Raw genomic sequence first — 14,210 nt, forward strand, 5'->3', positions numbered from 1 at the left:
CGATTTCGAGATACTGTACATCATCATTATGGGGTAACCAGCTTATTTTAAGATACTGTAAATCCTAATTATGAGATAAATCAATTATGACCCACAATAATTCATGATTATGAGATAAATCAATTATGACCCACAATAATTCATGATTATGAGATAAATCAATTATGACCCACAATAATTCATGATTATGAGATAAATCAATTATGACCCACAATAATTCATGATTATGAGATAAATCAATTATGACCCACAATAATTCATGATTATGAGATAAATCAATTATGACCCACAATAATTCATGATTATGAGATAAATCAATTATGACCCACAATAATTCATGATTATGAGATAACCCAATTATGACCCACAATAATTCATGATTATGAGATAAATCAATTATGACCCACAATAATTCATGATTATGAGATAAATCAATTATGACCCACAATAATTCATGATTATGAGATAAATCAATTATGACCCACAATAATTCATGATTATGAGATAACCCAATTATGACCCACAATAATTCATGATTATGAGATAAATCAATTATGACCCACAATAATTCATGATTATGAGATAACCCAATTATGACCCACAATAATTCATGATTATGAGATAAATCAATTATGACCCACAATAATTCATGATTATGAGATAAATCAATTATGACCCACAATAATTCATGATTATGAGATAAATCAATTATGACCCACAATAATTCATGATTATGAGATAACCCGATTATGACCCACAATAATTCATGATTATGAGATAAATCAATTATGACCCACAATAATTCATGATTATGAGATAACCCGATTTCGAGATACAATAATTCTTAATCATGAGGTAACCAGTCGAGTCTGAGACACTGTTACTACTGTTGGGAGGCGTGCTTGTGCTTGTACCTACTCTTCTGATTTTATGGTTCTAACCTAAGACAGTATCTCTTGGACTGTGGAGGTTATAATTACGGCTCAGTATCGTAAAATTATGACTTAGCAACTCATAACTCTGACTTAATTCACCGTAATTATGACTCATTTCTAACATCTCTCAGTTCCTTCTTTCTCTGACATTTTATTTCATAATTATGGCTTTGTATCTGGGATGAACAGAAAGTTCTGTTCTTTATAATGTCTAATAATGGCATTATAAATAATGTATATGCACTCGCGCACACACACACACACACACACACACACACACACACACACACACACACACTGTAGTACCCGTGTAGACTGAGAGAAAAGTTGAAAAGTGAAAATTGTTCTGGTTTAAAAACAGCTGCTGATTCAGAGCGTACAGTGTGTGTGTGTGTGTGTGTGTGTGTGTGTGTGTGCACGCATGCATGTTAGCAGCCAGCTGTGGGCCTCATTAACTGATTAGCAAATTTACCTGTGCAAAAGGGTGCAGGGTTTCCCTCCCGCGCTGCAGGGGCGGCTGGCAGATGCTGACCGCCATGAATTACTCACAGGACGATTAGACAAACATGGAATCTCTCTCCAAGCAGGTGGAACTCTCTCTCTCTCTCTCTCTCTCTCTCTCTCTCTCTCACTCACACACACACACACACACACACACACACACACATATATATATATATATATATACAGCCATCTGTCAGCCTGACCTTTGAACTACGTGTGTAATCTGACTCTTATCAGTGTGTCGTGAGCTGTGGGGGAGATTAGGACTCGTCAGACAGACACACACACACACACACACACACACACACACACACACACACACACATCCTGCAGCTGAATAAAGTAAATACACCTGATCCTACGCCAGAAGCACCTGTGAGTTCACCAGAAAATCAGTACAGCGTCTCTCGTTCTGTTCGGTGTTTTATATTCCGGACTCTGATTGGTCAGAAGGTGGTGATGAATTCTCTAGAACCGCGGCTCCGACAGTAGCTCAGGTTAATATTATATGAATGCGCTCGTTCTGATACGTTATCGTTTCGATAGCAGCAGCTCATTCACAGGGACTCGTACGGTACGGCGGACGCGTCAGGAGAGTAAGGGGTGAGGAGAAACGCGTTTGTTTATGTAACGTGTACGGAAGGAGTCTCCAGTCTCAGCGCTTTAAGTCGACGCCCTCCGAGTTCTAGAGACGATTTCGTGTTCGTTTTGTGCAGGCGTGACTTTTCTGCGCGTCATTATATTTATTATCGGAATTGTTTGCTGGTTGCGCTTCTCAATAAAACCTGCCTCTGCATCCAGAACGTCCCTGACGGCGTAACTGCGCCGGATAGCGCGTGAGCATTTTGCTGCCATCTGATTGGCTGTGAACGTTGCCGTTGTTTTTTGTTGTTTTTTTTGTTTGTTTTTTTGAGAATCCCATGTGTCAGGTCATATTAAATAATTATAAAACGAAATGTAAACACGTACAGGAGTGCTGAGTGTACATCGTGCTTGGAGATTATGAGAATCCAGAGAGGCGTTGGTTTTTTAATCCCGAGCGGATGGGAAACGGCGGCGGTTTCAGCTACGCATGTAGATCAACGTTTAGCTGATAATTAGCGTGTAACATGATTTGGGTGTGGAATTGACTAATGAATTGATTGCTGTGTCCATAATAAAGACCCTCTTAATTTGTGGTTCTGCAGGTGAGGTGTGTGTGTGTGTGTGTGTGTGTGTGTGTGTGTGTGTGTGTGTGTGTGTGTGTGCATAAACACAGATTAACGATCATTAAGATGACCGTGTTTCATTTGCAGCATCGACACACACTCGCGTTCTGTCTTTAACACGCCGGTGACTCGGTATAGATAGATAGATGTGACTCGGTCTTATACCTCTCCATTTATTTATTTATTTATTTGTTTGTTTGTTTGTTTATTTATTTATTTATTGGTTTTAATTTTTGTTCAGAACACACACACACACACACACACACACACACACACACAAAAGATGCACAGCATGATAAAAGAACAAAAGAAAAGTTTTTTTTTTTTAAAAAGGTACGAAACAAAACACACTGATAAGAAAAAGAAATATGAAAAAAAGTAAATACGAGAGAGAAAGAAATACAGAAAGAAGGACAGAACGGATTCATTACTGAACGAAGGGAAAAAATGCAAGAAGAAGGAGCCGGATATGTTAAATCAAATTAATAGAAAGAAAGAAAGAAAGAAAGAAAGAAAGAAAGAAAGAAAGAAAGAAAGAAAGAACGAAAGAAAGAAAGAAAGAAAGAAAGAACGAAAGAAAGAATGAACGACTGAACAAAAGAAGAAGGAACCCGAAAAAATGCCAAACAAAAATAAAAAAGAAAGAAGGAATGAACGGAAGAAAGAAAGAAGGAAAGAACAAATGAAACGAAAGAACAAAAAATGGAAGAAGAAGGAACCTGAAAATGTGCTCCATTAAATAAAAAGAAAGAAAGAAAGAAAGAAAGAAAGGTAGAATGAATTAATGGATGAATGGAAGAATTAAAGAAAGAAAGAAATGATGGGTGGATGAAACAAAGAAAGAAAGAATGAACAAATGGAAAATGAATGGAATGTGAAGGAACCTGAAAATGTGTGAAATTAAATAAAAAGCAAGAAAGAAAGGAAGAAAGAAAGGAAGAAAGAAAGGAAGAAAGGAAGGAAGAAAGGAAGAAAGGAAGGAAGAAACGATGGATGGAATTCACTATTCTGATGCTTCTTAAATATTAAACAATCCTCATTTGTTTTGCATTTTTGCTGCTATAGCACCCACATTTATAAAGAACATCTATCTATCTATCTATCTATCTGACTGTCTGTCTGTCTATCTATCTATCTATCTATCTATCTATCTATCTATCGATCTATCTATCTGTCTATCTATCTGTCTGTCTGTCTGTCTGACTGTCTGTCTGTCTATCTACCTATCTATCGCAAGATCCTGTGCACCGTTCTTGTGTTTCACTTTATTTGTATTTTAGTTTTTTAAATAACACCGAGCAGTGTGTAGTACACACACCCACACACACACACACACACACACACACACACACACACACACACACACACACACACACACACACACACACACACACACACACAGAGACCCTCTGCTGTCACTAAATGCTCTGAAAAGTGACGCTGTAAAACTGTCACGTTGCACAAAACACTGAAAATGCTTCAAAAATACAACAATCATGCAAATGCACAAATGTGTACAACACACAAACACAAACACACACACACACACACACAAACTACAAACACACACACACACACACACACACACACACACAAAAGGTGTGAAAGCGGGACTTCTACACAATGGGGAAGTAAATACTACACTCCGCTCGGAAAATATCGCCCTCCTGCCTTCTCCTCCTTTTTTTGGAGCAAATTATGGAAATGTAAAATGGCAGCTCGTGCGTCCCTGCAGCCGCCATCATGCGCTAAGTGGATAACATTAACGCTAAAGCAAAATCTAACGCCATTTTCCAATTTCTTTGTTGAACATAGACGGCAATTTAATCGCGCTTATTATTGCCGGGGAGGAGACGCTGGCATTTCAATCGGCTCCGTCCTGCGCCGCTCCTACAAAGGTTCCGGCCCAAATACGACTGCGTGTGTTACACTGAAGAAAAGGAAAGTGTGGCGTTTCCCACAGCTCCCAAAATGTCACTGATGACACACCGGAGTGCTGAGAGTGTATCGTTAAATCCCCTCACACACACACACACACACACACACGTTAAAAAAACCCCCAAAAAACCAGGACACGTCCTTGAGCATGTTTACATCCAGGACTGGGATACGATCCGGTCATCACGGTCATTCACACACATCCCACCCTGATAACACCGGACTGTGATTGGTCAGGAGGTGGTGATTAGTTCTCTAGAACAGCGGCTCTGACAGTAGTGCAGGTTTCTATTAACGCGCTCGCTCTGATACCTTATCGTTCCTACAGCAGCAGCTCGTTCACAGGGACGTGGACGGCACGACGCTCCAGAATCCATAAATCCATAAGCGGATTATTCAAAAATGTGTGTAATCATTGATCTGGAGGAAGGAAGAAAGAAAGAAAGAAAGAAAGAAAGAAAGAAAGAAAGAAAGAAAGAAAGAAAGAAAGAAGAACCTGAAAATATGCTAAGTTAAATTAAAAAAAGCAAAATAAGAAAGAAAGAAAGAAAGAAAGAAAGAATGTATGATGAAGGAACATGAAAATATGCTAAAGAAACTGACAACCAAAAAAAATCGAGAAAAGGGAAATAGAAAGAAAGAAAGAAAGAAATGTAATAGAAAGAAAGAAAGAATGAATGAAAGAAGAAAGAAAGAGAGAAAATGTAATAGAAAGAAAGAAAGAATGAAAGAAGAAAGAAAGAAAGAAAGAAAGAAAGAAAATGTAATAGAAAGAAAGAAAGAAAGAATAAAAGAAGAATGAAATTAGAAAGAAAGAAAGAAAGAAAGAAATGTAATAGAAAGAAAGAAAGAATGAATGAAAGAAGAAAGAAAGAACGAAAATGTAATAGAAAGAAAGAAAGAAAGAAAGAAATGTAATAGAAAGAAAGAATGAATGAATGAAAGAAGAAAGAAAGAGAGAAAATGTAATAGAAAGAAAGAAAGAATGAAAGAAGAAAGAAAGAAAGAAAGAAAGAAAGAAAGAAAGAAAGAAAATGTAATAGAAAGAAAGAAAGAATGAAAGAAGAATGAAAGAAGAAAGAAAGAAAGAAAGAAAGAAAGAAATGTAATAGAAAGAATGAATGGAAGAAGAAAGAAAGAAAGAAAGAAAGAAAGAAAGAAAGAAAGAAAGAAAGAAAGAAAATGTAATAGAAAGAAAGAAAGGATGAATGAAGAAGGAACAAGAAAACATGCTAAACTCATTAAAATAAAGAAAGAAACTGACAACCAAAAAAAATAGAAGGGGAGAAAAGGGAAATAGAAAGAAAGAAAGAAAGAAAGAAAGAAAGAACAAATGAAACAAATGAAAGAAGAAAGAACCTGAAAATATGCTAAATTAAATAAAAATAACAAAGAAAGGTGGGAAGAAGAATAGTTATGCAAGAAAGAAAGAAAGAAAGAAAGAAAGAATTAATGAAGGAGGGGAAAGAAGGAGAGAAAAAGGAATGCGGCAGAACAACAATGTAAGAGAAACTTGACAGGAAGAAAACAGCAAGCGCACGAACAGACTGAAAACCTGCGTCAGGGCTGACGTGACGTTTTCCGTGAGGAGAAACGTGTGTGCGTATGGCGTGAGGAAGGAGACTCCAGTGTCAGACGCTGGAGCTGCACGCTGTAGGAGTTCACGCTGATGTGTGGTTGCTCGGGAACACGACGAGCTGCGTGGTCGTACGCTTTGTTCTGAACTCGGAGCGAGAGAATGAAGGGCTGCGGAGGGAAGGCTGTGATGTAGACGGGGATGAGGGGTCGCTCACGGCTCAGAGGCGAGTCACGTCACTCTGCTCACTCATCGACTCATCAACACACACTCCGGGCTCCAGCGTTATATCATTATAAAGACTCCCAGCATGCACCAGGGCTGTCTCCACAGCATACCGTATCCCACAATGCAACACCACAACCACTCCATTATTTAAGATTAAGATTATAATTCTTAAAGGATTCTAGATGTGTTGATCTATGTGTTCATTCCGACAGGAAAAAAGATTTCTCACAGGGAAGGAGAAAAAACCCCAGAAATAAATCATGAAAAAACATTTATTAAGTTTATCTGTAGACAGAACAATGATCATCTTCATATCATTCTTATATTAGCATTTCTGTTTTGCTTTCTGTGTGTACTTTTATGAATGAATTTATTGTATATTATTTTATTGCAATTATCATAATGAATTTAATTGGTCATTTATTTCCTGGTCTTTTATAATATTTATTTAATAGCGTATAAATAAACTATTTCTGGAATTAAATGATGTATTTTTCTTTATATTTATTAACAGCTAATCAGATAGATAGATAGACAGATAGACAGACAGACAGACAGATAGATAGATAGATAGATAGATAGATAGATAGACAGACAGATGGATAGATAGATAGATAGATAGATAGATAGATAGATGGACACATAGATAGATTGAAAGATAGACAGACAGACAGACAGACAGACAGATAGACAGACAGACCGACAGACAGATAGATAGATTGAAAGATAGACAGACAGACAGACAGACAGATAGACAGACAGGCCGACAGACAGATAGATAGATAGATAGATAGATAGATGGACAGATAGATAGATTGAAAGATAGACAGACAGACAGACAGATAGACAGATAGACCGACCGACAAATAGATAGATAGATAGATAGACAGATAGATAGATTGACAGATAGATAGAGAGATAGATAGACAGATGGACAGATAGATAGATGGACAGATAGATAGATAGATAAATCAACAGCCAGCTGTCAGAAAAATGCCACCAGTTAGCACGTGGAGTGTGTGTGTGTGTGTGTGTGTGTGTGTGTGTGTGTGTGTGTGTGTGTGTGTGTGTTCCATGTGGGCGGATACTTTGCATTGCAAACACTTCCTGCACTGCATATTTGTAAACCTGTTTATCGTTGGCCGCTGATGAAATCTGACTATCTATTTACGTCTCTGAAAAACAAGGTTTCATTTTGTCCCGGAAGTTCACGATGAGGCCTGAGACGCGCTCAGATTCCCCGTCCTCGTTTCATTTAAAAGACTCGGAGTGCGTGAAGACACATGGCTGCCATAGCTTAAACAGCAGCTTGTAGCTCGCTAGCTGGCTAGCTACGTAACCTACGATAAATAAACATGAGTCATGTATGAAGTTTGCAGATGACGCTGTAGTGGTGGGCCTGAACACCAGGAAAGATCTGGATGAAGTGGAGAGGCTGTCCCAGCGGTGCCTGCTCCTAAACGTCAACAAAACAAAGGAACTGGTTGTGGACATTCAGAAGTGAGCAGCAGAAGACATACACACCTCCCATGATCGACGGGATCCCAGTGGACAGAGTGAGAAGCTTCAGGTACATGGACTCTTCACACTTCGACCATAATACATAAGGCACACCGCCACGTCATAGGAGGAAGTTCAACATCTCCTTATCTGTCCAGATGTCCTTCTACACCACCATGACAGAGAGCATCCTCACCGGGAACATCACCACAGTGCTGAGGCAACAAAGCCTAGTAGAGGGTCACAAGGTCCCTGCAGGACATCTACACCATGTGGTGCAGGAGCAGGTGGTGCAGAGTATCTACGGCAGGCGGTGCAGGATCTACATCAAGTGGCACAACCACATGGCCAGAACTGACAAGCTAAGGAGCAACATTTTTTCTCCAAGCCATGAACGCCACCATAACCACCAACTCCTTCTAGCTCCTCTGCACATCTCCATTGTGTAATTTTTACATAAGTTTCACATCCTTACACCTAGTTTACACTAGCTAGCTAACGTTTAGCTAGCATAAAAACAAGTGGCCAGTCTTTGTCTGTTTCATGCTTTACTGTGGAGCATTGTGAAGCCACCTGAGACTAGCCTTTATCTCTCGTATACGTTCTACAGTGATTTCACAGCTTGTGTATGCTAACTAGCTAACATTTATTGACAAAATGGTGCTCAAATGATCTATACGTCCTGTGTATACCGTGTAATTAAACCTGGTTTTATGGCTTAGCTATGTTAGCAAGCTAATGTCTGACTGCATTAAAAGAATAAGAAACCAGTCAACTCTCTTTGTCTCAGAATGTAAATTATTGATCGCTGATACAACAGTTCATAGCTAGCTAGAGGAAAAGAAGACACAACCCATGTCTGTTTATAAATGCAGTTTATTTAACTTTAACTAGCCACTGCTAATGAGTCACATAAACATACGCATCGCTAACACGCTATCTAGCTAGCTGAAAAGAAGACATCAGCCATTTGTAATCTTTTTTATTAACTAGCCACTGCTAGTGCAACCTAATACACATGGCTAATACGCCATCTTATAGCTAGCTAGATGAAAAGCCGGAATAAAGGTAATGTATTTAATTAACTAGATGCTGTGTGCTAGCAACAAAGGATTCCACGCTAGTTAGCAAAACGCTCATCACCGACAGAATCCTTTTGCTAAAAACCTACAGATTTTAGTTACGTCACGTTCACAGTTATTTCCTCAAACGTGTCAAACAACATTTTGAATGAAACATTAATCAGCACGTTAACGACTTGTTAATTGTTTTATTACGATTATAATCATTACGATTCGTCTCATTCTTGTTTGTGCATTCAATATATATATATATATATATATATATATATATATATATATATATATATATATATATATATATATATATTTAAACTGCAATCTCCTTAAACATCACAGCTTAAGGTTAAGAAGCCTGGCAGGTAACCATGGCAACGCAGCACCAAGACTCTCGCGCGGCTTTTATTTTGAAGGATTTTGAACCCCACACTGATCGCCCCTCCCCTTTTCGCCAGCCCCGTTTTTTCGGCGCGGTGACGTCACGGAGACGCCGAGCTCCGATTGGCCGCCCGTGTGGACGCAGCGGAGCTTTAAAGGGGCCGCATGCAACGGAGGCGCAAAGAAGGAGCTCGAGCATCTCCATATCATCCAAACCCTCTCTCCATCCCTCCATCACCCCATCCCCGGGCGCTCCAGCAGACGTAAGACGTTTTCTAAAATACTCTTTTATATATATATATATAAATATAAATATAAATATATAAAACGATGAATTAATTTCCTTGTCTTTGTGCATGTGTGTTGTGCATGTTGACAGATTAATGCTTAAGAATATACGAGAAGAAGAAGAGGGTGTAGGCTTTTTTTCTTCTTCTTCTCCTTAATAATGGTGTCATTATTATTTACAAAAAAAAAAAAACAACAACAACACTTGTTTTGTAAATGAATCTGATGGTTTTATTCTTTGCATCTCATAACCTCAGACAGTGTGTGTCTTTTTTTTTTTCTTTCTTCTTCTTCTTCTTCATGACATCTAACCAGATGATTTATTTATAGGACAAACGAAATAAGTAAGATAATCTGGACCGACAATTAACCTCCTGATGTGTTTTTTTTTAAAAAAAGGAAAGAGAGAGAGAGAGCAAGAGTGAGCGAGAGAGAGAGAGAGAGAGAGAGAGAGAGAGAGAGAGGTTATGGACAGGACATAGATTTGGAAAAGAGAGCTTTATAAATATATTTCTAAATGTCTTTAATTTTCTGAGAGGCGATTGAGTGAGTGTGTGTGTGTGTGTGTGTGTGTGTGTGTGTGTGAGAGACAGAGAGAGAGAGAGAGGAGTCAACCCAAACTTACTGTCAGAGCGATGTTAGGAATATCAACAGGTACACAGCAGAGAGACGAGAGACGAGTGTTAGACGAACACCTACAGACTGTCATATAAATCTACACCGTGAAAACAAAACAAATCCCTCACTTCTTTATATTCTTTACCATTTTACATTTGTAAACCCTGAGGCTTCATAAAAATAAAAAAAAACACGTGCGAGTGGTGTAAGACTTCAGTTCTTTACGCTCGTACGTGTCTTTACATCTCCGAGCCCCGGGGCTTATTATATAAAATTGCGCATAAATGTGAAGTGAGATGTGAGCGAACGAATGAACGGGTGTGAGAACTCAATTTAACGCTGCAGGTCTTCATTCTGAACTGATTTATACATTCTGACTTCATTTCTTTACATTTCCTAACCTTTAGACTGTTATTTAATACAGAAAATGCCTGCTTACCGTCTAGTTAAATACAAATAAGGATCAATTCAAATACAAAGCGAATGAATGAATGAATGAAACCGTAGATCTTCACTGTAAAAGCTTTTTAAATGATCGCTACTTCGGGTTCCGTTTGGTTAAATTCTTTCGTACCTTTAACCTCTTCGGACCTGATTTATTTATTTTTTCTTCTTCTTCTAGGCTTAAAACCCTGATAAATACGACGCGTGTAAATAAGAAAACCTGTATTTCATTTTCTTCCCGTTTTATAGTATTGATCTTTTCCGGAACGCTCGGCGAACCAATCAGCTATCAGCGTCTCACGTCTGTTCGTTAACGCATTTCGATGCCATGAAGCAAACTCTGCGACTCCTGTGACGTACGTCGGGAAGGACGCGGCGTGCGGCGAGCTTACGAGACGCGTAACTGGATCGGGATTCGTTTTTACGCGGTTAAAGCGTTAAAGGGGCTCGATACGCACCGGCCGACGTCAAGGAAACGTTCGAATACCGAGTAGCGTTAAAATAAAAAGCTGATATTAGGTTAGAAGGACGCGAAACAAAAATGGCGGCCGGTCCGGATGTAGAAAATGGAGATCTGTAGCTCGAAGGAATCTCGGGTTTTAAACGCGTACTACGGTTAAAAAAAAAAAAAAAAAATGAAATGAAGTGAAGTGAAATTGTGAATTAGTTGAAGCGCCGCAGTTTCGGCCTGCGTGCTAATTCTTCACTCGATCTGTTTATCGAACGTAACCGCTGTGTCCGTCCTCGTCTCCTCGTGTACGCTTTATTTCTTTTCCAGACGTGGTATAGATTAGAGTTGAAGCGCCCCTCCAAGACCCATAATTCCCCAGCTGTGTGTTGACCCAAATGACTACAATTAAGGCTGAAGAGCTCTCTATTATAGTTATCCTCGGTTAAATCCAATAGCGAAGCGCCGCTCTGCACCCCGATTGCATCTTTACTGTCGCCGTGGTCGTGTAGAGAGAGAGAGGGAGAGAGACAGAGAGAGAGAGAGAGAGAGAGACAGAGAGAGAGAGACAGAGAGAGAGAGAGAGAGAGAGCGCTTTCTGATGGCCTTCCCTCAGGCTTTAACTCCCATATATTCCACTGTGTAATGAAATTGCCTCAGCCAAACTCCACCACCCTCCCTCAGGATCGAGCTCAGGGTGTGTGTGTGTGTGTGTGTGTGTGTGTGTGTGTGTGTGTGTGTGTGTGTGTGTTTAATTCACAACCTACAGTGTTTATTTCAGTCCCTCTGGACATTTCTTTGTGTTAAATCAACACTATTTACATCCTTACAGCTCTTCATGGTTGAGTTGATTTGATAACACCCCCCCCCCCCCTCCCCCGCACAATATTAATAATGTTTTTCCTTAACTTTTTTCTTCCTTTTTCACAATCATTGGTCAATAATCATTATTCATTTTCACCAAACCTAACAATTTATTTTTAAATAACTTTAAAAGCAGAAACGTTTAGCTTGTTCACGTGCATCCTTTCATCCCCCCCCCCCCCCCCCAATTATCTGTTTATTTCATGTAAATATTCATATATTATCTAAGACAGCCTACAAAATATCGTCCCAAATCATTTCTAAACCACTGAATGATAACAAATTAAGGACATGTTCATGTCTTATTCTATAGGAGACGCTTTCTGAACATAATTACGTACGTGTTTAAAAACAGAAATTGTCCTAAACTGGAGTTTTAGGTCTTGAGGTATAAACGGGGGTCACGGTAGAACCTGAAAGATGATTTGTTTGTTTGTTTGTTCTGTTTGTTTGTCGAGACGAGAGGGAAAAAACCCCTTCCATACAGCACGTCGTTTTTCTCACGGAGTAGCTGTGATCCTTTAGAGAGAGCGCATCAGCGGTTCTATTATTATTTATAGGAAAGATGTTTTTTTCTGCTTTTATTCAGATACAAATGGACCTCATTGACCTCGTGTGTCTCCTGAGGGTCGTAATTCTTAAAAACAAAAACACTCATGAAAATGCTATAAAGTGTTGTGATCAAAATCTGTAAAAAAAAAAAAAAAACAACAACAAAACAAGCAAATAACAACAAAAATGACAGAACAAGATTGAGCAAGTGTTGAGAAAGTGATAACGAGGAGATTTCCTCATTTGCATAATTTATGAAGCTGACATGTTAACAGCTGTTGCTTCACGCTGGCATGAATTAGCCTCGAGGAGTGTGTGCGTGTGTGTGTGTGTGTGTGTGTGTGTGTGTGTGTGTGTGTGTTGGTTTTTAATTTTTTTTATTTCCAGCACTTCGATCAGCGCTTTCGGTCCTCGAGTGGAGGAAAGGACAAATATTAATGTTAATACACACTAAGATGTTTTGCAATAAATATAAATATTAGCATCCTATATTTAAGTGATATAGCTCTCTGTAGATATGCAAATCATAATTGAGAATTTTTCGTACTCTTATTGAGCTATGTAAGGAGCATATATATATATATATATTATTAGTATTATTAGTAGTAGTATTAGTAGTAGTATTAATATATTAATATTCATATGTATAATATTATTATTATTATTTTGCCACATCTGGTTAAAACGGTTTAAAATGTGTCCTCAGAGAAATTTCCCCCCAAAAAACCTGCTAATTGTGTCATTTATAAATGTAAACTCCATCTTCTTGTTTTCATGTTATTGTGCGTGACGTTTAAACATAAAATCGAAAATACATACGATAAAAACCCCCACATAATTTCTTAAAAGTACCTATATGGGTTTTAAAGGCTTTTAAAAGTAAAATAATAATAATAATAATAATAATAATAATAATAATAATAATAATAAAAAACACGCACCAGATCCGGTAGGCAATATCAGTCAGGATGTAAGATACAAGGTTGTTAAATCCCGAGCTATTAGCGCTTTCGCTGCTTCCATGCAGCCACCTGTTACCTGCTGTTTTCCGAAGGATCGCCTTCACATTAGCTTTCTGTCGACTGCCATATGTCTCCGCTTTATCAGAGCTGCAGAATAAATAAATCACAGCTGGAGGAATTATAAACCTTCCTGCGCAAATTTCATGCGGCGTTAATAAAAATCTGTTGCAGCTACAAAGAATTAAATACATCAAGGAAGTAAAGTCAAAAACTAAAACAGACAAGAAGGAAATATATATAAACAACAGTCTGCTTTTATTTATGTTTTACTTGAAAACATGGAAAAGATTAACCAAAAATGAGAGGAAAGAATGTAAGTAAGTGAGTAAAGAAAGAAATGAAGGAAAGTGTGCAGGTAGTTACAATAAGTAAATAAATAAATAAATAAATAAATAAATGTGTGAATATATAATAGAAGAAAGATAGAAATGTAAATAAATAAGTTATAACATGCATTAATAAATACTGTGTGGAAACAAATATAATGAAATAAATAGATAAATATATATATATATATATATATATATATATATATATATATATATATATATATATATATAGAAGGAGAGAAAGAGAGAGAGAGAGAGAGAGAACGAACAAGCAAAAGAAAGAAAACATAAATAAATAA

The sequence above is a fragment of the Ictalurus punctatus genome, chromosome 8, assembly GCF_001660625.3.
Source record: "Ictalurus punctatus breed USDA103 chromosome 8, Coco_2.0, whole genome shotgun sequence".
Classification (NCBI taxonomy): Eukaryota; Metazoa; Chordata; class Actinopteri; order Siluriformes; family Ictaluridae; genus Ictalurus; species Ictalurus punctatus.